The sequence below is a fragment of the Piliocolobus tephrosceles genome, chromosome 6 (assembly GCF_002776525.5).
Source record: "Piliocolobus tephrosceles isolate RC106 chromosome 6, ASM277652v3, whole genome shotgun sequence".
NCBI classification, from domain to species: domain Eukaryota; kingdom Metazoa; phylum Chordata; class Mammalia; order Primates; family Cercopithecidae; genus Piliocolobus; species Piliocolobus tephrosceles.
Window position 1 is genome coordinate 13111739 of NC_045439.1, and position 23174 is coordinate 13134912.

Sequence of the window (23174 nt, forward strand, 5' to 3'; positions counted from 1 at the left end):
TTTAGAGGCCAGGGATTACTGTAGTAAACCAGGAAGGTAAATCTGTTAATGATCTACAGGTTAAGTTAGAGTGAGGAGCGAATAGAATGAACCAAGGAAGACAGTAGCTGCTGTAGTAACCCGAGTATGAAGAGATATTAGACCCGGATAAAGTCAGTAGGAAGGATATGGATAGCAGAAACCTGTGTGCTTAATTGTGATAAAATACACATGAAATTTACCATCTTAACCATTTTTAAGTGTATAGTTTGTGGCATAAGTACATTTACATTGTTGTGTAGCCATCACCACCATCCATCTGTAGAATTCTTTCATGTGGAGTTTTCTTAGTCTCATGACTACATTTTTCTAAACTGAAACTCTCCATTTTCCCTTACCCCCAGACCCTGGCAACCACAATTCTACTGTCTCTCTTATTTTGACTACTGTAAGTACCACATATAAGTGAAATTATACAGCATTTGTCCTTCTATATCTGGCTTATTTCACTTAGTATAATGTCATCAAGGTCCATCCATATTGTAGCATGTGTCACAATTTGCTTTCTTTTTAAGGCTGAATAATATTCCATTTTTACATTTTGTTTGTTCATCCATTGATGGGCACTTAAGTTGCATCCACATTTTAACTGTTGTGAAAAATGCTGCTGTCAACATGGGTGTAAAAATATTCGAGTCTCTGCTTTCATTTCTTTTATGAATTTTATAGCCAGAAAATTTTACATTCTCACTAGCAGTGCACAAGAGTTCCAGTTTCTCTATATCCTCACCAATTCTTGTTATTTGCTGTTTGTTTGTTTTTTCCCAATATTCATCCTAATGAGTATTAAGTGGTATTTCATTGTGGTTTTGGTTTGCATTTTTTAAAAATGATTGGTGATGTTAAGCATCTTTTCATGTGCTTATTAATCTTTGGTGTTTTTTTTTAGAAAAATATCTATTCACATTATTTCCCTGTTTTCTAATTAGGTTTTTTTGTTGTTGTTGAGTTGTGGAAGTTACTTATGTATGCTGAATATCAATCCCTTATCAGACATGATTTGCAAATGTTTTCTCCCATTCTGTAGGCTGCCTTTTCACCCTGTTGATAGTGTCCTTTGATGCACACAAAGTTTTTAATTTTGGTGAAATCCAGCTTACCTAGATTTTCTTTTGTTGCTTATGCTTTTGGTGTCATACTCAATAAATCATTATCAAATCCAATGTCAGGAAGTTTTTCCCCTGTTTTCTTTCTTTTTTAAAGATAGGTAGATTCTGGTTCTGTCACTCAGGCTGAAGTGCATTAGTGTGATTATGGCTTACAGTAGCCTTGAATTCTATCTCAGCCTCCTGAATAGCTGGGACTACAGGCTTATACGTCCACGCCTGGCTAAGTTTTTTAAATTTTCTGAGGAGATGAGGTCTCACTGTGTTGCTCAGGCTGGTCTCAAACTTTTGGACTCAGGTGGTCCTCCTGCCTCAACCCAAGGTGCTGAAATTATAGGCATGAGCTACTGTGCCCAGCCTTTTTTTTTTTAAGAATTTTATAGTTCTGGCTCTTAATTTAGGTCTTTATGTGTGGATATCTATTACCATATGTGTGGGTTTTTGCATTACCATTTGTTGAGAAAACTGTCCGTTTCCCGTTAAATGATCTTGGCACCTTTGTTGAAAATTATTTGACCACAAGTTTGAGGGTTTATTTCTGGGCTCTGTATTCTATTCCATTGGTGCATAAGTTTGTTTTCATGCCAATGCCACTCTATTTTAATTACTGTAGCTTTATAGTAACTTTTGAAATCAAGAAGTGTGAGACTTCACTTTGTTCTTTTCAAGATTGTTTCGGTAGTTTGGGATTCCTTGAGATGCCATATGAATTTTAGAATGGGTTTTTCTATTTCTGCAAAAAATAGGCTATTAGTATTTTGTTAGGAATTGTATTGAATCTATAGGTTGCTTTGGGTAATGTTGACATGTAAATACTGTCTTTAAGTCCACGAACATGGAATATCTTTCCATTTATTTGTGTCTTTATTTCAGCAGTGGTTTTTTAGTTTTCAGTGTAAAAGTCTTGTCTCCTTTGCTAGGTTTATTCCCAAGTATTTTATTTTTGATGTGATTTTAGATAGGATTCTTGTCTTAATTTCTCTTTTGGATTATTCATTGTTAATGTTTAAGAACGCAACTCATTTTTGTGTGTTAATTTTGTATCCTACAACTTTACTGAATTTATTAGTTCTAATAGTTTTTTTGTGTGCGTGGAATCTTTTTTGTGGAATTTTCTACATATAGGAGGGTGTCATTTGCAAACAGTTAATTTACTTCTTGCTTTCCAATTTGGATGCCTTTTATTTTTTTCCTTGCCTAATCTCAGCTGGGACTTCCGGTACTGTGTTGACTGGAAGTGGTAAAAGCAGGCATCCTTGGCTTGTTCCTGATGTTAGAGGAAACATATTCAGTCTTTCCCTGTTGAGTATGATACTAACATGAGTTTTTTATATAAAACGTTTATTATGTTCAGGTAGTTTCCTTATATTCCTGGTTTGTTGAGTGTTTTAACAGGTGTGTTTTAAGAAAAATCATTTGTGGGTGCTGAAAAGAAAGAATTTCTAGCCTGGTGAGTGAAAGAATCCTGGTGTCATTGACAGAATAATATATTATGAAGTTGATGTTTTAGGCATCATCTTTGTACATTTACAGACCTGTTTTGGTTGAATAAAAATAATATTATAGTTATTTAGTGGGGAAAACTGACATTAAATAATTATGCAAACGTATGTCTGAATAACTATAGTACAACTAGGTTCACATTTACATTTCTAGCATCTAGCACAGTGCCTGGCACATGGGTATTCACTGAAGTTGTTAATTGAATCAAGAAGCAGAGGACTAAGGTTTAACCCTGTAAAGTAAAAAAACATATTGTTTATTATATAATTTTTAATGGAAATAATGTTTATTTTTTATTTTATCACTTTTTAATTTTCTTGAGACAGAGTCTCACTTTGACACCAGGCTGAATGCAGTCATAACTCAGTGCTGCCTTGGCCTGCTGGGCTCCAGCGAGCCTCCTGCCTCAGCCTCCCGAGTAGCTGGGGCTACAGGCAAGTGCCACCATGCCTGGCTCATTTTTGTTGTGAGAGACAGGGTCTTGTAGTGTTGCCTAGGCTTTATTTAAAAACGTTTTCCTGTTAACCCAGTCCTGGTACAATGGTAATAAAGCAAAATCAAAGTTCACCACTCTAGAAGAATTAGGCAAGTGACTTTTTCTAAAACAGGTACAGTATCATTATTAAAGTGAGATAACAGTTTTTCTTTTGACATTTTTTTCTTTTTTCTTGAGACGGAGTCTCGCTCTGTCGCCCAGGCTGGAGTGCAATGGCGTGATCCCAGCTCACTGCAACTGCTGCCTCCCAGGTTCCAGCGATTCTCTCCTGCCTCAGCTTCCCAAGTAGCTGGGACTATAGGTACGTGCCACCACACTTGGCTAATTATTGTATTTTTAGTAGAGACAGGGTTTCGGCCCATTGGCCAGGCTGATCTCAAGCTCCTTACCTAAGGTTATCCACCTGCCTCAGCCTCCCAAATTGCTGGGATTATAGGTGTGAGCCAACATGCCTGGCCCAGTTTTCTTTTTAGGTGATTGCTAGTGGAAGTTAGTTATCAGAATCCAAAGTTTCAGAAAGAGGCTTTATTTATTTCATATTTTTGTTGTTTTAGACAGGGTCTTGCTCTGTCGCCTAAGCTGCAGTGGTGCAATCATGGCTCACCACAACCTCAACTACCTGGGCTCAAGCAATCTTTCCATCTCAGCCTCCTGAGCAGCTGGGACTATGGGCATGGGCCACTATGCCTGGCTAACTTGTACTTTTTGTAGAGATGGGGTTTCACTGTGCTGCCCAGGCTGGTCTCGAACTCCAAGACTCCAGCAGTCCTCCAGCCTTGGCCTCCCAAAGTGCTGGCATTACAGGTGTGAGCCACCATGCCCAGCTGAGGCATACTCTCAAAGTTTTCAAGTGTCTGCTGATTCCAGATTTATAATGACATTCGAACATTCAGCACTTATTTGCAGAACAAGGTCAAGATTTAAGAACCACCACATTGTGGTGGTTTTTTTTTTTTTTTAATTTTAAAATTTTGGACAGTTTGTAAATTTGACATCACAAATTGAGTCTTTCAGATACCCTTACTATTTCAAATAATACAGTAACTTTAGAAACATAATATACTTAGTTTTATAAATTGACATTAAATCCATGTCATTGTGTGACATGTGAACATTATGTTAAGATTGAGGCCGGGCACGGTGGCTCAAGCCCGTAATCCCAGCACTTTGGGAGGCCGAGACGGGCGGATCACGCGGTCAGGAGATCGAGACCATCCTGGCTAACACACGGTGAAACCCCGTCTCTACTAAAAAAATACAAAAAACTAGCCGGGCGAGGTGGCGGGCGCCTGTAGTCCCAGCTACTCGGGAGGCTGAGGCAGGAGAATGGCGTGAACCCGGGAGGTGGAGCTTGCAGTGAGCTGAGATCCGGCCGCAGTACTCCAGCCCGGGCGACAGAGCGAGACTCCACCTCAACAAAAAAAAAAAAAAAAAAAAAAAAGATTGAAATAGATGGGGACACTTGGAATAGATAGGAAACACTTTAATCCAATACACAGAACATTCTTTAAGTGTACAGGATTCAAAATAGTTCCCTTTTAGAGCATCGTTGGGGTTTTTAGGTATAATTGTGATATAATAGAACACTGGACTGGAAATCAAACCTCCATTTACATTCTGACTGATGTTTATAGTTTTATGATCTTAAAGCGAGTCACTTAACCTCTCTGAAGATTAATTTTCTCATCTGTTAAAATAGGTATGGAAATCTTGCAGCTTTTCTACCTTGTATGTATTTTTTACTCCATTCTTTTCCTCTCTATTGCCACTCCCTTATTAGTCTGGACTACTTATTAAACAGCCTGCCAGCTAAGTCTCTGCAACTTGTTCTCTCACTGTACCTCTCCATCTCTGGCTATTCTCTGTATTACTATGACAATTATGTTCTTAAAAAAACAGGTCAGATGCAGTGGCTCACACCTGTAATCCCAGCACTTTGGGAGGCTGAGGTGGGCAGATCACCTGAGGTCAGGAGTTCAAAACCAGTCTGGCCAACATGGCGAAACCTCATCTCTACTAAAGGTACAAAAATTAGCCAGGCGTGGTGGTGGGTGCCTGTAATCCCAGCTACTCGGGAGGCTGAGGCAGGAGAATCGCTTGTCCCAAGGAGGCAGAGGTTGCAGTGAACTAAGATTGCGCCACTGCACTTCAGCCTGGGCAACAGAGCTAGACTCAGTCTCAAAAAAAAAATATATATATATTGGAACATATTGCTTCTCTACTTAAAATACCTTTGTTAACTTCTCTTGTCAATAGTGTACAAACTCACAAGAGTTTATAGACTGTGTTCAACCTTAGGTTTCCTGTCACTCCAGCCATGCTGTTTCTTATTCCCTGTGCCTCTGTCTTATGTGTGTTTATCCCATTGTTTGGAGTTCTTATTCTTTGCCTATTCTGTTAGCTGCCCATCTAATGTCTACTTTCCTCTTCTTTCCTAACAGAAATCCGCTTTTGTTCATGCATGCAGCAGACTTGGAGAAGCTGATTTGTCACCACCTCCAGTGGTAGATTTCCATTTGTTCAAACCAGTCAACTCATGGCACTTCCCTGTAAACTGTTATTTGTACCAATCAGATTTGAAGGGAAGTAGACATTCTATTTCTGGGGGAGAAGATTCTTTCCCCTCTTGTATGTGAACAAGAGAACATAAGGCCTCTATTGCTACTGACAGCTGTCTTGGGATCACAAGGGATGAAGCACTTCCTGAAGATGGCAGAGCAGAGAGGTAGAAGGAATCCTTGATAACCTCATTTAACCACATATTTTATTGGGCCTGGAGCCATCCCCACCACAGGACTTCTCATGACAGATAGTTTTCTTAATGTTTCAGACAATTCTTTGGAGTTATTTTGCCATCAAAAATCTCTTGATTCTCTTCCTTTTTTTTTTTTTTTTTTGAGGCAGGGTCTTGCTCTGTCACCCAGGCTGGACTGCGGTGGTAGAATCACAGCTCACTACAACCTTGACCTCTTGGGTTCAGCAATCCTCCTGCTTCAGGCTTCTGAGAAGTAGCCACCACACCTGGCTACTTTTAAAAAATTATTTGTAGAGGCAGGGTCTCCTTATGTTGCCCAGGCGTCTTGAACTCCTGGTCTCAGGTGATCCTTCCACCTCAGTCTCCCAAAGTGTTGGGATTACAGATGTGAACCACTGCACCTGGCCCAAAATCTCTTGATTTAGTCCTCTTTATTTTTCAAGATCGAGTTATGGTACCTTTACCAATAGTCATACATTCTTTTGGAACTTTGCACTTCTCTTCTATCCTTTATTGCCCTGTATTATAATTGTTTGTATGCCTGACTCCTCTACGTGACTGTATAGTTTGAACCAAAGTGTACAGGATGTAGCACAATGTCTAATAGTGTCACACGATGAATAATAGGTATTCAGTAAGTGAGTTGTTAAGATGAAATAGTAACATGAAAGAGTGCTTTATAAGCAATTTTTTAAAGAGTTTCTGCTCTGCTAGTTGTAAGCCATTTTTTGAATAAACATGAGGTGTGTTGTTGTCTTTAAAGTAAAAATGGAAAAACCAGTGAGATCAGACATTGTTTTTTGCTTGCCCTTTGTTATTACCTAGACATTTTCATTTAGATAAAAACTATGTCTATCTCCTGGCTATAGTCCCTTATGGAAGGAGCAATATTACATTTAGGTCTATTTCAGCTGGGATTCATTTGTGAATTATTCTTTAGAGAAAAATTTTATAATATGCTTCATGAGACCTAATTATTCTTGTCTTCAGACTTGCCTAAAATATTTTTTGCTTGCTTAAGACCAGACATGAGAATTTTCTTGTAAGCAGAAAGCTTTGTGACAGAACTGGATGAGGTAGTAGTGAATGTTAGTGATAGCTTATGACAGAGAAGTCTCATAGCCTCAATTGCAGAGTCATAGTTCTGTCACATGCTTCACCAGTAGTGTCTGATAAGGGAGGAAGGATGGGGAAGAAGAGTTACGGTTTACAAACTCTATATATTTCATCATTCATTGACTTTGGTCAAATAAATTAAACTTTAAAATACTAATTTGTAGGGTTAAAAAAAATTTTCTTTTTTTTTTTCAATTCACGTTCTTGCTGTGTTTCCCAGGCTGGTTCCAAACTCCTGGGCTCAAGCAGTCCCCAAGCCTTCTGAGTAGCTGAGATTACCACACCCGGCTTTGCAGTGTTTGTGTTTTAAGAGACAGGGTACTCATTCTGTGCCCAGGCTGGAGTGCAGTGGCTCTATTATAGCTCACCACAGCCTCAAACTCCTCAGCTCAAGAGATTGTCTTACCTCAGCCACCTGAGTAGCTAGGGCTGCAGGCACACACCATCATGCTCAGCTAATTTTTAAACATTTTTTTTGAAGAGACAGGGTCCTGCTATGTTGCCCAGGTTGGTCTTGAACTTCTGGCCTCAAACAATCCCTCCCATCTTGGCTTCCCAAAGCACTGGAATTATGGGCATGAGCCACGTCACCCAGCCTTGTAGTTATTTTTAAAATGAAGACAAAAGGGATAGAGTATACCTTTAAAAATACGTGATACCATATATTGGATGATTCTGAAAGGATGTATTTGCCCATGAAGAAAAACCTTCTTGTTTTGATGTCTAGTTGTTAGCTTTTTACTTTAGTAAGGCCCAGTTAACTTCTCTGTGCTTTAGTTCCACATCTGTAAAATTACTCACTTTATATTTCTCTATCCACTTTGGAAATTAAGTAAATGCTCTTTGGATTTCAACTTTTGATTATTTAAACCAAGATCTCTTTTTTGTATTTTATATGTGTTCTTTATGTCTGTGGGCTTACTAATTCTTGAATTTAAAAAAAATCATTTAAATCAAGCAATAGTAATAGTGTATGTTTAAGCATATAGTGTATGTTTTTAAATAAATAAGCAGGCTGGGTTTTAGTGGCTCACCCCTGTAATCCCAACACTTTAGGAGGCCAAGGCAAAAAGATCACTTGAGTCCTGGAGTTCAAGACCAGTCTGGGCAACATAGTGAGATCACATCTCTACAAAAAAAAAAAAAAAACAAGTTTAAAAATTAGGCCAGGTGCGGTGGCTCAAGCCTATAATCCCAGCACTTTGGGAGGCTGAGACGGGCGGATCTCGAGGTCAGGAGATCAAGACCATCCTGGCTAACACACGGTGAAACCCCGTCTCTACTAAAAAAATACAAAAAACTAGCCGGGCGAGGTGGCAGGTGCCTGTAGTCCCAGCTACTCCGGAGGCTGAGGCAGGAGAATGGCATAAACCCAGGAGGCGGAGCTTGCAGTGAGCTGAGATCCGGCCACTGCACTCCCACCTGGGCAACAGAGCCAGACTCCGTCTCAAAAAAAAAAAAAAAAAAATTAGCCAGGTGTAGTGGCATGTACCTGTAGTTCTTAGCTATTCGAGAGGCTGAGGTGGAAGGATCACTTGAGCCCAGAAATTTGAGGTTATGGTGAGTAGTGATCACCCCACTGCACTCCAGCCTGGTTGACAAAATGAGACCCTATGTCTAAAAAATAAAATAAATAATAGCATATATTTTTTAAAAACAACAAACAACTCTCTTACGTCCAAACTCCTTTTTGGATTCTATGGCTCGTATCTTGCCACTGTCTGCTGCACTCTATATAGAAATACCTTTATTTCCTTCATGAACCCAGTTTTGTTCTCTCCATGGGCCTTCTCATGGTTAGTTCCCTCTGCTGTTTCGAGCATTATTTTGGCATTCCTCCCTCTCCTTCTGAGGAAAGTTCACACTTTTTATTGTCAGTCTTGTATATCATCCCAAATGTCACATTCTCAAGAATCGTATAAGATAAACAGTTTTATTACCAGACACAATGAAGATTTTTTAAAAATTGCCCAAGATCATACAGTTTAGAAATGGCAGAGTCAGATCCAAACTCAGGCATTTTGCTCCAGAAGTCTGTATCTCCACTGATTTATGCTTCCCCTACATTGTAATTGGCTATTTAACATTGTAATTGGCTATTTGCCCCACTATAAGCACCTTTGGGATGTTTGTTTGCTTGTTTGTTTGTGACGGAGTCTTGCTCTGTAGCCCAGGCTGGAGTGCCATGGCGCAATCTTGGCTCACAGCAACCTCCACCCCCCGGGTTCGAGGTTCAAGCGATTCTGCCTCAGCTTCCCAAGTAGCTGGTATTACAGGCACGCACCACCATGCCCAGCTAATTTTTGTATTTTTAGTAGAGACGGGGTTTCACCATGTTGGCCAGGCTGGTCTTGAACTCTTGACCTCAAGTGATCCGCTCGCCTACGCCCCTGAAAGTGCTGGGATTATAGGCGTGAGCCACCGCCCCCTTAAAAGAAGCACCTTTGGAGGAGAAATTATGCCTGTCTTGTTCATTGTTATATCCCCATGTGCCTAGGTGCTCAGAAAATATTTAAATGAATGAAAATTCTTATTTGAGAGAGAGAGTGTTTTGATTAAATTCTTCTCAGTACCTTTCACGTAGTGTGTGTGTCAGTAAATGAAGTAATGTTTTTATGCCTACTTATTATACAAAGTGAAATTTTTATGATCAAGTTAATCATGGTTACAAGCTCATGTTTTTTATAACCTCTCAATTCCTTTTTGCCCTATACTGCATAACAGTATCACTTTGCAACTGTAAAAACTAGTGCTTTGTAGGCCTCTCTCTCATTTTATCCCTCTGTGAACTGTTAAAATATGGATCATTTGTAATTAGTTTCTAAAGGGTATGTAGGAAATTTTATAAAATAAAATTATACTAGTAGATGGACTCTGATCATTTATACTGGTTAACCTTCTAACAAATTACAGAGGTGTAATTTCTCTGTGTGTAGAGGTTTTTTAAAGTATTCCATATTTTAAACCTTAACTGTTACCTCAAAAAATTAAAGTGGTTTGTCTGTATCCAGTAGTCACATGGTGGATAATGATGTAAGGCATGCACATTGTGTTCATGTGTTTGTTGAAGAAGTTGGAATGTCATTATACTTCAACAGACTTTTCAAATTGAAAATCTGAAAGCTACTTCTAGCTGTAATTCTGCTGTAATTCTCAATCAGTAGAGAGACACCAAAAAAGTCTTCCTCCTCTCTGAATGTTCTTGCCGAAGGCTGACTTCTTTGATTAATCTTTCTTTTCTGTATTCCTTATACTGTATTACAGGGCTTCTCAACCTTGACACTCTTGACATTTGGGGCGAGGTAATTCTTTGTTGTGGAGGACTGTCCCTGTGCCTTGTGAAATGTTTAGCAGCATGCTTGGCTTCTACCTGATAGAGGCAAATAGTGCCCTTCGCTTTTCCCCTCTCCAGTTGTGGCATTTAAAATGTCTTTAAACATTGTCAAGTGTGGGGGTTAGGAAGGGTGGAAGGAGAGAACAATCACGCCAGTTGAAAACTGCAGCTTTCCTACATCATTCTGTCCACTTACTCATTTGTTTTAATATCTTCCCCTCCCTCTCACACTTACCTTTTCAGACTTCCACATGCCTCTCTGCTACTGCCTCACTTCTCTGAACCTTTTTGCAGCCATGCTTCTAAAAAAGAATTGTAAAACATCTGTTCTCTTCTAGTTCAGTTTCCTCTCTTGAATTCTATTGAGACCACATTTTTCTAATTTTTCTGTATCTTTCTGGCTGTTCCATTTTTATTTTCTTTATCAGCTCTACCTAGTTGGACAATGGCATCATCTTTGCCCCTTTCTTTCTTCTTCCCTGTTATCTAATCAACTCTCAAGTCTTCCTTTCTTACCTCATTTCCTGGTGCTTAATGTTGTCTCACATATATGTTGTCCTATTCATTCTTTTTTTTTTTTTTTTTTTGAGACGGAGTCTGGCTCTGTCGCCCAGGCTGGAGTGCGGTGGCCAGATCTCAGCTCACTGCAAGCTCCGCCTCCCAGGTTTACGCCATTCTCCTGCCTCCGCCTCCCAAGTAGCTGGGACTGCAGGCGCCCGCCTCGTCGCCCGGCTAGTTTTTTGTATTCTTTAGTAGAGACGGGGTTTCACCGTATTAGCCAGGGTGGTCTCGATCTCCTGACCTTGTGATCCGCCCGTCTCGGCCTCCCAAAGTGCTAGGATTACAAGCTTGAGCCACCGTGCCCGGCCCCTATTCATTCTTATTTAATTTTTTTGGTAAGAACACAATATGAGATCTACCCTTTCAACGAATTTTTAAATAAACAATATATTATTGTTGACTATAGGTACAGTATTGTACAGAAGATCTCTAGAGCTTATCCATTTTGCTTAACTGAAACTGTATGCCCGTTGATTAATAAGTCTGCATTTCCCCCCAGTCCCTGAGAACCACCATTTCACTCTTCGATTCTATGAATTTGATTATTTTAGATACTCACTAACCATTCTGGGTAATGACCAGGCCTAGATAAAGACCTCATATAAGTGGAATTATGTAGTATTTGTCTTTCTGTGACTGGCTTCTTTTACTTAGCATAATGTCTTCAAGGTTCATCCATGTTGTCACCATATTTCCTTCTTCTCTGAAGCCAAATAGTATTCCATTTATGTATATACCACATTTTCTTTATCCATTCATCTGTCGATGGATATTTAGGTTGTTTCCACATCTTGGCTGTTGTGATATCTATTAATTGTTAAGCTGTTCTCTGTATTGAAATCTCCTTGCCTACATTTCTCCATGTAGGTTAAACTCTAACATCTTGCAAGGACCAGAGCAGATTTTGTCTGTTGTTTTTTGGTTTTGGTTGTTGTTGTTAGAAACAGTGTCTTATTCTGTTGTCCAGGATGTAGTGCAGTGGTGCAGTCATGGCTCACTGCTCAGTGTAACCCCAAATGCCTGGACTCAAGTGATCACTCTCATCTCAGCCTCCGGAGTAGCTGAGACTGCAGGCACACACTACCACACTTGGCTAATTTTTCTGTTTCTTGTAACAGCCCGTTGTCCAGGCTGATCTCAAACTCCTGGGCTCAAGCAAACCACCCGCCTTGGCCTCCTGAAGTGCTGGGTTTACAGGCATGAGCCATCGCACCTAGCTTGCACCTCATTTATTAAGGATTCGTTATGAGCCAGACCCTCTTTAACGTCTTTGGACTATATAGTTACTGAAATAAGACACAGTCCCAGTACTCCAATAACTTAATCTGTTTGAGGACATGAAATCTTAATTCATTGCTCTTACAGAGTGAGAATGGAAATTGAAGTGTATTCCAAACTTTCTGGTAGCATATAGGAAAGGGATGATTTCTCTGTTTGATGTAAACCTCATTCAAGTGCCACTTCTTACATACAGGCTCTCCTGGTCACTACCCAGTCTGATTTGTGCTTTTATACTTTACTCAGTTCTCTTTCTTTTCCAGCCCCAAAATCATCAGCATTTCGTATGACTCAACACTTAGCTTTTCATTCATTCTTCTAGATCCTTTTTAGGAACTGGATTTCATTTCAAGGGTTCAGCTGAAACTTTCAAATTTGTAGTAGCTCCAACAAAATATTTTATTGTGAAGTAATACACATACAAAGTACATTAAATAAATTTAACTAAAAAAAAAAACTATTTTAAAGCTGACGTCACTCTGGCCATGAAATAGAGCACTGTAAGTTTTCCAAAAGCCCCCTCATGCCTCTTCCCAATCATAACCACCTTCTTCTTCCTCTTAAAGGTTAATGCTATTCTGATCTTTAGGGTAATTTCCTTGCAGATTTTTAAAAATAGCTTTACTCTTGATTACCAGCTGAATATTTATCCCAAAACAATATAACTTCATTTTGGGAGGACAGTAGAGAAAGACATTTTATCATATCCCATTTTGTGCCTGCATTGGGATCCGCAAGATCACCCCCAGGTTTGGTGAGGAGGAAGCACAGGACTCAACATATAGTATGACTCAGCTAAGAGTTACTACAGCAAAAAAAAAAAAAAAAAAAAAAACAACAACAACAAAGTGAAAATGCCCGTGGGGCAATGTCTAGAGGAAACCAGGCACAAACTTCAAGAGTCTTATCCCAATGAAGCCACACAGGATGCATCAACTTGTGACAATACTTGTGAAATGTTGTCTTCCAGGGAAGCTTATTAGAGATTCAGTGCCCAGGATGTTTATTGGGGTATAATCACATAGGCACCCTCTATCTAGCTTGTACCAAATTCCAAGCTCCCAGAAGGAAAGCGGATATTCAGCATAAACCATATTGTTTGCACAGTTTAGGCATAGTAAATCACCCTTATTAAATAGTCAGGGAATTATGGAAACACTCCCAAAATCCCAGTTTCCCAGAGACCTGCCAGGGCGATCTTTGCATGCAGGCCTTTCTAAGGATAGCAGTCCTAGGCCTGCTATGTTGTCTTTTTGGCATAGTACCTTTTGCTGTTTCTGAATTCAAAATTTAAATAAGTAAAAAATCAATTATCACTTTATGTTATGTTCTTTTTTTCTTCACCTGCTGTTTTCTTTCATAATGTATCAAGATTAGCTGGGTATGGTAGTGTGTGCCTCTAGTCCCAGCTACTTGGGAGGCTGAGGCAGGAGGATGTGTTTATAAGCCCAGGAGTTCAAAGCTGTAGTGCACAATAATTGCATCTATGATTAGCTTACTGCACTCCAGCCTGGGCAACATACCAAACCCCATTTCTTTGAGAGAAAAAAAAAAAAGTATCAACATTAGCTCAGTGCAAAGGTTGACTGCTATAATATGATCGAAAGTATATTCTGTCCAGGCGCAGTGGCTCACGCCTATAATCCCAGCACTTTGGGAGGCTGAGGCAGGCAGATCACTTAAGGTCACGAGTTCGAGACCAGCCTGGCCAACATAGTGAAGCCCCATCTCTACTAAAAGTAAAAAATTAGTTGGGTGTGGTGGCACGTGCCTGTAATCTCAGCCACTCGGGAGGCTGAGGCAGGGTAATCGCTTGACTCCAAGAGGCAAAGGTTGCAGTGAGTCGAGGTTATACCACTGCACTCTTTCTTATGAAGAGTGTAATTTCTTTCTTATGAAAGTTTCTGTGATTAAGTTCGGAAAGGCTGAATTAAACAAAGTTAAACAGATTTCTTAACTACAGGACTCTTAGCCTTTTCGCAGGAATATGCATGACTTGAGGTCTGCCTACATGTCCTGCCTCATCTCGCGTTTTTTTCCCTGATCCGCTTTGCTTGCTTTGCACCAGATTTAATCTAATACTAAGGATCAAATTACAGTTGTCGGCCGGGTGCGGTGGCTCACGCCTGTAATCCCAGCACTTTGGGAGGCCGAGACGGGCAGATCACAAGGTCAGGAGATCGAGACCACAGTGAAACCCTATCTCTACTAAAAATACAAAAAATTAGCTGGGCGCGGTGGCGGGCGCCTGTAGTCCCAGCTACTGGGGAGGCTGAGGGAGGAGAATGGCGTGAACCTGGGAGGCGGAGCTTGCAGTGAGCCAAGATCGCGCCACTGCACTCCAGCCTGGGCAACAGAGCGAGACTCCGTCTCAAAAAAAAAAAAAAAAAAAAAAATTACAGTTGTCTATGTTATATGGGCATTTTCCCAGTTTGCCACAGCAATATTATGATCTCTTTTCCATCTTGAATATGAACTGTCCCTCCATCTCTGCTCAGTTACTGTGTCAGAGCAAGCAAACATTTTTGCTATTTCATTCATACATTCAGCAAAATTTGTTGAGCACCTACTATATTTGCCAGACACAGTTCTAGGCACTGGAGATGCAACAGTGAATAAAATAAAAACCCTGACTTTATATAGTTGACCTTATAGTGGGGAGTGGAAAAGGGGAACAATAATTAAAAATACATGTTAGGCCCAGTATGGTGGCTCACAGCTGTAATCCTTAAACTCTGAGAGGCCAAAGTGGGAGGATCAGTTGAGGCCCAGAGTTCAAGACCAACCTGGATAACACACCAAGACCCCTGTCTCAACAGAAAAAATAAAAATAAATTAGCTGGGCACAGTGGTGCATACTGTAGTCCCAATTACTCGGGAGGATCACTTGAGCCCAGGATTTTGAAGCTACAGCAAGCTATGATCGTGCCATCACACCTCAGCCTGAGTGACAGAGTGAGACTGTCTCTATTAAAAAAAAAAAAAAAAAAAAAAAAAAGACTGGGCATGGTGGCTTACACCTGTAATCTTAGCACTTTGGGAGGCCAAGGCAGGTGGATCACCTGAAGTCATGAGTTCGAGACCAGCCTGGCCAACATGATGAAACCCTGTCTCTACTAAAAATACAAAAAAATTAGCTGGGCGTGGTGGCATATGCCTGTAATCCCAGCTCCTCAGGAGGGTGAGGCAGGAGAATTGCTTGATCCCGGGAGGCAGAGGTTGCAGTGAGCCGAGACCACACCATTGCACTCCAGCCTGGGCAACAACAGCAAAACTCCATCTCAAAAAAAAAAAAAATACATTTTACTCCTAGGCATATACTTAAGAGGAATGGAAGTACATATCTACACAGCTTGTACACAAATGTTTGTAACAGCATTATTCATAATAACCAAAAAGTGGAAACAACCCAAATGTCCATCAATAGGTAAATGAATGAATGAATAAATCAAATAAAATGTGATATATCCATACAATGGAATATTATACAGCAAATAAAGAGGAATAAAGTAGTACTGATACATGCTACAATATGGATGAACCTTGAAAACAGTGTGCTAAAGTGAAAGAAGCCAATCACAAAAGCCCACATTATTACATGATCTCATTTATATAAAATGGCCAAAATAAATCAATAGAGATAGAAATTAAATTAGTAGTTGCCTAGGACTGGGGAATTGAGTGAGTGACTGCTAATGGAACTTCTTTTAGGGGGTGATGAAAATGCTCTAGATGTCAGAACCACTAATGGCTGAACAGACATATCTACAAATAATGGAGAAAGAATAGTGTCAATTAAGCACCACGTTCTCAGGAAATTCAGTAAAAAGTCAAGCCTAACATTGTACACCTCAGCAGCTAACAAAAGCATCCTACAGTTATCTGAAAAATTTATCCATCTCACTTCCAAGCAACAGCAGGTAATTTAGTTAGCTTAATACTTAAGACTTAATAAAATGTTAAATGTTAGTATGCCAAATGACGTGAAACAATAACTGTGTTGTAAACTCTTAATTTAATGTTAACTTTCTCCTTAATAAAAGAGTATTTACCCACATACTCTAATTTGGAGATTACAACACAAATTGAAAGAACTTTCTCAAATATTGTCCTAACCACTTGTATATTTATATGTAAATTTGTTTTCTGATGTAAAAATATTTGCAGTAAGAAGCAGGAAACTCAGAAGTTACAAAGGAAAAGACAGAGTTGTCTATATGAAAAATTTAAACATTTATGACAAAAGCTATCAGTTTTAAAAGGCCTATGTGAATATTTTCCATTTATTATTTTAACATTAATATAGAAAGTGTTGCAAATTAGTAAAAAGAACAGCCAAATAGAAAAATGGGCAAAGAATATAAAGCAACATGGGAACTAATGAGTATCAGTTTAATAATTTTTAAGAGATTAAAATAGCAATGGCATAATTTTTCCTCCATCAGATTGCAAAGATGAATAATGTCCAGCATTTTGGACATTCTCATGCAGAGCTGATAGGAATGTAAATTGCAACTTTTCTGACAATATGTCTTCAAATTAGAAACATGTATATCCTTTAACCCGAGAATCTTCTTGAAATTTATTCTAAAGACATAATTTAGACTGGGCAGAGTGGGCAAAGATACACGTAAAAGAATTACAGTGCTGTTTATAATATTGAAAAATTGGATGTGACCCTCAGTATGGATTTGGTTAAGTAAATTATTACATATTTATACAACACAGTTCTGTGTAGGAATTTCTTAAAGGTAAAAAAAAAAATTTGTATGTGGCCATATTTTTACAACTTTGATATATTACGAAATGAAAATCGTTTTTTATGAACTGTCACCTGGCCAGATTTTAAATTTTGATATACATATGAATGCATAATAGTTTTTAAATTTAGGATTTAATATAAATTTAGTTTTCATAAAGAGGAAGATAGTCATATCCACATTTAAAATTTTTTTCTAATAATTCAGTATCTCTTTTAATGATTTCTTCACTGGTTTGGGTTTTCCTACCCCATTTAAGAATGATTATCTAGAAGACTTCCCTAGTGACTGTTCCTGGGTTGTTACTCTTTGGAGAGTAACAGCTGTAAATCATTTAAACAGCTAAGCGATAACAGATTTCAGACCATGCTTACTATGCATTTATAGCAGATATTTTATTTAAGAAGTACTTCATAACTAGAAATACTACAAGAACACTAAGAATATAATTTCGTCCAGGTGAGGTGGCTCATGCTTTGTAATCCCAGTGCTTTGCAAAGCTGAGGCAGGAAGGTCAGTTGACTCCAGGAGTTCAAGACCAGCCTGGGCAACATAGTGAGACCCGTCTCTACCAAAAAGAAAAAAGAATTGTTGTTTTTTATTAGCTGGGCATGCTGGCACACACCTATAGTCCTAGCTACTCGGGTGGCTGGGGCAGGAGGATTGCTTGAGCCCAGGAGTTGGAGGCTGCAATGAGCTATGAGTGAACCACTCTAGCCTAGACAACAGAGCAAGACCCTGTCTCAAATAAAAATAAAAATACAATACAATACAGTACAATAAATGTGTGTGTATATATGTACTGTGTGTGTGTGTGTGTGTGTGTGTGTGTGTGTGTAGTATCATTTTAGGATAAGTCAAAAATTCAGATACTTTCCTCTTCAGAAGACTCAAAATTCTAAGAATCGTACTCACCTCATTTCTCTGCATTCTTTCCATCATTTTCTAGTTTGAAAAATTCTGGTTACATTTAGAAGATTGTTGCATAGATTAGTGGAATGTGATGTACTTTTATATTCTTTTAAAAATGCATTTTTAATGGAGAAAAAAGTATCAGCAGGGGACTGACAGCTATTTTGAATTATAATATGTTATTAAAAAAAAAGAAAACCACATGGCTTAATAAGATTCTCCTAGAAAAACCCTAACAGCTAACTAATCTTCATTTGCAGTAATGCAATGGAATTTTATAGAAAATGTCAATTTAAAGATTTTCATTTAACATGAATAGAAATGTTTTCTGACTTGACTGTTTTTGGCGGTGGGTGGATAAGGGAAAAGACTATTTTTAACCACAGGTCCACATTCTCTTATTTATAATTTGAAATCCCAAAAGTTCTGAAAACTATTTTAGGGGGTTTGGGAGGACTTAATTTGATGGCAAACATTGACATGAACCAGATTTATCTGCCAGCAAAACCAAACCTAAACTAACACAAGTTAGTCTAAATAGTATATTTTACTGCAAAATATTAATTTGTTTGATGTTTCATTTGTTTGATATTAATTTGATATAACAAAATATTAATTTGTTTGATGTATACTACATAACATGTAGTATACAGTAAATGTTTGGTATACCATATGTCGTGCCAAACCTTTGTCACTCCAGGGAGCATGGCATTAGGCTCAAGAGGCCGAAGAAGAGACCCAGAGTTGGCAAAGGAGATGTGGGGTTTTACTGGGAGCTTACATACAAAGGAGAGGGTCCAGTGGCAGTGGGCTGGACAGGAGAACTGCCTTACATACAAGTCCAGTGGCGGTGGCCTGGGCAGGAGAACCACAACCGCCTGCCATATGCATGCAGTTTATATAGCATTTCCACTTAGCACTTCCACCTAGCAACCTCCACCTGGCACTCTTTATTCAACCCAAAACTTGGAGCCTCAGTCTCCTGTAAGGCTTGTGTTCCATGGGACAGGTTGAGGGCTCAGATGTCCTTATAGACAAGGAAGAAATCTCTGGGTTGGCCACTCCTGGATTCCCTAGCTCAGAACACACATTCAGGTGCATCTGCCATACAAGGTCATTCTAAGGATATGCTTAAATTATTGCTGTCAGATTACTATAACCATATTATTTCTTTTTGAAAGCAAAGGAAAAAAGTGAATTTTTGAATGTATGTGGCTCCAAAGATTTCTATTTGAAAAAGAATTGTAGACCTGTATTCTTAACACTCTTTAACTGGTACTTTAAGCTGATGATGAGCATTAAATATAGTTTTTATTGGTAGAACTAAGACTGAGAGTGTAGTATGTAACCACCCGATAGTTTATAGGTAAAGTTTAATTATCAAAAATGTGGGGGGAATATATGAAATGTAGTATAAGCTCACTGGTTATCTATAGGTATTCACTATTCACTGTAAATAAAAATATATCACTTAAAATACTGGGGGAGAGAAAAGAGAAGGAAGTTACTAACTTAATTGCAGCATTGCTTATAGTAGGGAACCAGTAGGTAATAGCCAAAAAACAGGGAATATAAAATGCTGCATAAAGTATAAGTACAGTTACCTATGGGGCAGGCAGGGACTAGAATAGACAGGGGCAGCAATTTGTATTATTTGGATATATCTTTTTTTTAATTTTAACTTTATACCCACTTAAATATTTTAAGTAATTATATAACAAAGTTAAAAATGCAGTGACTAAAAATCAAAATAAATCTTACAAAGTGGATTTCCAGTTGGTTATATAATCACACAGAGTAAACAATTCCAAGTGACTTACATACACAGTAATTTCTAGAATATTCCAAGTTGGATATATCCTAAAGGTAAAAAGAATTGTTAAAAAAAATTAAATTAAAAATAAAAAGATTTTCATGTATCATATTGGTGATGATAGTGTTAATATTTTTATTCTCAGGTTGTGTGAATATTTTGTGATAAACTATCATGTAGGCTGCATTGAGAATAGAGGGTTTTCACATGTGAAAAAGGAGAAATAAGATCAGTGAGATTGAGTAAAAAACCCTATAAAACTGAATTTGAATTGGAAGCAACAGTATAAACTAATGATAATGTACATTTATATATCTATGTACATGTTTATATAGATATGTGTATATATAATGTCTTAGATCTGTGTACTGAAAAGGCATTGAGCATCCCTATTACTGAGATTGTGGTTTCTGAATACCATTTCCCACTAAAAGGAATTAGGGCTTCTTTAAGGAAATGACTGGTTCCAAATCAAAGGCAAGAAAAATACAAGATATGCCTGGAATAAGTCGTAGTACCAGAAGGGTAAGGAAGCTCTCGGAGGCGGAGGTTAGGATTATGTCATAAGGTCTCAGGAACCAATTTGAATAAGGCTTTACTCTCCAAAGATGGGACAGTTTGAACTTCAATAAGGATAACTACAAAGGATTAAAACCTGTCACATAGATGTAAGTCTATGAATTCAAAACTTTTTTAAACTCACTGATTGTCTTTAAGGATGCTAGGAAGCTATTACTAATGGTTGTGAAAATTAGTAAATAAAAGTAAAAAGTTACTCATTTATTCTGTCCTTTCTATACAGACTACATCAGGACAACTGAATAGTTGATGAGTTTTTTTATAGAACTATTCCAGCTAGTGAATAAAGAAAGAATGATAGACTATCATGTGATCATTTTTCAACCCCCTTAATGGATTGCTCTAGTTGGTGATCATTGATAACTGTTAATATCAAAGAAAGGGAATTCAATAGACTTTTGAACTTAACTGTTGGAAGTACGTACTACCTGCCACCTGTGAAGCAGTCTTGGCAAAAACAAAAAAGGTTTTTTGCTTTGTTTATTTTTGGAAACAGAGTCACTCTGTTGCCCAGGCTGGAGTGCAGTGGTGCTCTCGACTCACTGCAACCTCCGCCTCCCAGGTTCAAGTGATTCTTGTGCCTCAGCCCCTGAGTACCTGGGACTACAGGTGCATGCCACTACACCCAGCCAATTTTTTGTATTTTAGTAGAGATGGGGTTTCACCATGTTGCCCAGGCTGGTCTCAAACTCCTGAGCTCAGGTGATCCACCCACCTCGGCCTCCCAAAATGCCTAGGATTACAGGCGTGAGCCACCGCGCCTGCCCCCCCCCAAAATGTTTTAATACAAAAATGATCCTGAATCTGATCACAGCTCTAGATATATCTATCATTTTACTGTAAATACAGGAGTCAGAAGAACATTATTAAACTACATCATGGTAATGCATTTGGCAGAATCCAAACTGTAGGAAACTGCCAGCTAACCTGATTTCTTCAACAACAACAAATTGTGGAGGAGGAGGAACCCGTATACGGAGATTGAAGAGACATAGTCATCCAGTCACAATGCGTAGACCTTATCTGGATCCTAATTCAAACAAAGAAAAAACAATTTGGGAAATGTTAACACTGCCTAGGAATTTCATATTAAGGAATTATTGTTCATTTTAGATGTGATAGCAGTCTGTAGTTGTTTTACATACTTCCTTTTAGAGGTAAATATGGAAATATTTACAGGTGAAATAATATGCTATCTGAGACTTGCTTGATAGTGGGATTGGGTAGATAGTGGACTGGGATTTAGTTGATACTTACACCTGTAATTGTAACACTTTGGGAAGCTGAGGCAGGAGGATCACTTGAGTCTAGGAGTTTGAGGTTACAGTGAACTATGTTTGTGCCACTGCACTCCAACCTCTGCAACAGAGCAAGACCCCATTTCTAAAGGAAAAAAAACACCTACCAATTGGTAAATGTTGGTTGAAACTTAGCAATGTTTAGAGGTCCATTAACTATTTTCTCCACTTTTTTATCGTATAGTTTTTCATTTTTATTACAAAAATTAAAAAAGTATCTCCTGCGAAAGAAGGAAAAACGAGTAATAGGAAGGGATGAGAATAGAGAAGCTTAGTCATTTAATTGTCCTCTGTGTTTGAATGCTAGGAGGTTTGATATTTATGGAGTATTAATCACAATCAAGAAACGTTTTACTGTTCAGCAATACACAGCGCTAGAGAGATTAAGATCTGTCCCTTTACCTCAGTTGGGTGATAAAGTAGAAACTGGAGACTTAAGGGTTAAGTGATAGAAACAGCAGTACAGTGGACACAGAAGCGTAGGTGGACGTGGCAGATTCCTTCAGAAAGGTTGGTTTAGGACTGAAGACTTCTGAGACGCTGTCTTGTTTAGCAGGGGTGCGGGAGTTGTGGGGATAAGACACACACTAGGTGAGGGATTGAAGGCCTGGTCTTTGGTCTTGGCTTTGCCATTTTACTCTTTTTTTTTTTTTTTTTTTCTTGGAGACAGAGGAGTTTCGCTCTTGTTGCCCAGGCTGGTGTGCAGTGGCACAATCTCAGGTCATTGTAACTTCCACCTCCTGGGTTCAAGCAATTCTGCCTCAGCCTCCCAAGTAGCTGGGATTACAGGTGCACCACCACACCTGGCTAATTTTTGTGTTTTAGTAGAGATGACAGTTCACCATGTTGACCACGCTGGTCTCAAACTCCTGACCTAGGTTATCAACCCACGTTGACCTCCCAAACTGCTGGAATTACACGCGTGAGCCACTGCACCTGGCCCATTTTACTCTTTGTTTGACTTTGGATAAGTCACTTTAAAGTCTCTACTTTAATTTCCTCATTTGGAGAATAGAGAATGATGCCTGTGCTGTCTACATGGAAGACTTAGTGTGAGAATAAAATGACTTAACACATGACAAAGCCGTTGGTAAACTGTATACTCCCATTCTGATGTAAGATACTCCCACTCCAGTCATTAAAAGGAACATGAAGTTGGGGGGAATGTTTAGAAAAGGGAGTGGAGAGGGAAGGTATGTCATTGCTTTTCTGTTTTAATGTTTTTTTGTGAGGTTTTTTCCGTTTTTTAAGTTGTCACTTAAAAATATGTAACATTTACCATTTTAACCAGTTTTAAGTGTATGTATAGTTCTGCAACATTAAGTACATTCACATTGTTGTGCAGCTGTCACCACCATCCATCTCCAGAACTTTCTCATTTTCCCCAACTGAAACTTTGTACTTACTGAAGACTAGCACCCTGGCCCCTGACAACCATCATTCTACTTTCCATCTCTATGAATTTGGTTAAGTACTTCATATAAGTGGAATCTGTATTTGTCCTTTTGTGACTGGCTTATTTCACTTAACATAATGTTCTCAGGGTTCATCTGTGTTTCAGCATGTGTCAGAATTTCCGTCCTTTTTAAGGCTGAATAATCCACTCTGTGTCTACACCACATTT

The 23174-nt window shown here is 38.7% G+C and overlaps 2 protein-coding genes across 5 annotated transcripts in view; one reads left to right on the forward strand and one right to left on the reverse strand.

The window, feature by feature from the left end:
* The window catches only part of LOC111538366 (basic proline-rich protein-like), a 50551-nt gene that overhangs the window by 6236 nt on the left and 21141 nt on the right, over positions 1-23174 (reverse strand). The window lies entirely within an intron of this gene.
* The window catches only part of BTBD7 (BTB domain containing 7), a 114615-nt gene that overhangs the window by 2953 nt on the left and 88488 nt on the right, over positions 1-23174 (forward strand). Inside the window, exons 1-2 of one of the 4 annotated variants that reach the window (XM_023205529.2) lie at positions 3384-3445; positions 5586-5869. The exons of 2 other annotated variants lie outside the window; for them this stretch is intronic. The gene's annotated coding sequence lies outside the window, so the exon portion shown is untranslated. Of the gene's footprint in view, positions 1-3383; positions 3446-5324; positions 5870-23174 lie in introns of those variants that run through there. One more of the 4 variants, XM_023205528.2, reaches the window with a different exon arrangement.